A 1,415-nucleotide genomic window follows, 5' to 3' on the forward strand; every position below is an offset into this window, starting at 1 on the left:
CAGGATCAATATAGTAAAAATGGCTATCTTGCCAAAAGCAATCTACAGATTCAATGCAATCCCCATCAAAATTCCAACTCAATTCTTCAAGGAATTAGTAGGGCAATCTGCAAATTCATCTGGAATAACAAAAAACCTAGGATAGAAAAACTCTTCACAGGGATAAAAGAACCTCTGGTGGAATCACCATAATCAAAAAACCCAGAAATATAGCACAACATAAAGATTGAGTTTATGGTAAAGTTTTGGGTAAAAATATTCTAAGAAAATGTATCTAAGAAGTAAGCTGATATACCAATTTTAATATATAACAATACTCAATTCAAACCCCCACAAACCAAGAGATATCAAAGGATATTACGTACTAATCAACGTAAAAATCTACCAACATGACAATCAAGTTCTCCTTTTTTTTTACACATAAGTTTATTATACAATATTAAGGCTTCATATTTTATAGTTAGTCAAAAGAAAAAAATTATGTGACTGTCTACTGCAAACTTCACCTTCACTTTCAACCTTTTAAAATGACTTGATTAAAATGTGATAAAAAGCCCTATAAATAATATCAAGTCCTTTCAAATTGTCTTTCCACATGTTATTTCTTGGAATAGGTAATCTTAAATAGTTGCAGAGCATCTCTGGAGCTCCAAATGCAATGTTATACCTCCTTGGTACCAAACTAACTTCATTAAAACCAGGGAACTGGTTTAATGGCACAGATAACATTATCTTACTCATCTCTTCTGGTAAGTTGTTAAGGAATAGGATTTCGTTTCAGGTAATCAGGGTCCAGATATTGGTTGCTGCATTTCCTTGGATATTAGCTGAATTTGATGGTCTCTGAACAGCCTTTGTATTTGCAGCTGCTGCAGCCTGTTCCATGGTTTTAGCTTTCCTTTTTTTTTTTTTTGTCAGTAAAAGTACCACACATATCAGAATATGTTTTAGTATACTGAATTTTCATTGGTTTACTGTAAAATTGAAACACTTAGAACTGTCTCAAAGCATTTTTGGACATGTCCAGTCCCTTAATATAACAAACGCCTATTCCCTCATCTTCATGGTCTTTAAAGGTACAGTATACTATGTACCCAAACTTAGAAATCAGGGCATATAGGGGTCTCTTCAATTCTTATTTTGTAATTTTGTCATTCATGTTGTTGATATAAATTGTGTGATTTGTTTTGATATCCATGTTTGAGTAAATCCCTTCAAATAGCCTAAAGCCTGTGCCAGTTGCTTGAACCCTGACATTTCAATTCTTAACATTTATACCCCAAACAGAAGGACACCTTCCTTTGTAAAAAAAAAAAAAGAGAGAGACTACTATAGCTTAAGTTACATATTGACTCTCACATACTGATAGGGGGAGACTTCAGTACCACACTCTCAGAAATACTGGAGCTAACAGA

At 33.4% G+C, this 1,415-nt stretch overlaps 1 pseudogene; it reads right to left on the reverse strand.

Moving 5' to 3' along the window:
- Positions 1 to 522: 522 nt before the first annotated feature.
- On the reverse strand, positions 523 to 1,198 carry LOC110289231 (annotated as a pseudogene).
- Between the last annotated feature and the right edge of the window lie 217 nt (positions 1,199 to 1,415).

This window comes from Mus caroli, unplaced genomic scaffold (genome assembly GCF_900094665.2).
Source record: "Mus caroli unplaced genomic scaffold, CAROLI_EIJ_v1.1 scaffold_24358_1, whole genome shotgun sequence".
In the NCBI taxonomy this organism is placed as follows: Eukaryota; Metazoa; Chordata; class Mammalia; order Rodentia; family Muridae; genus Mus; species Mus caroli.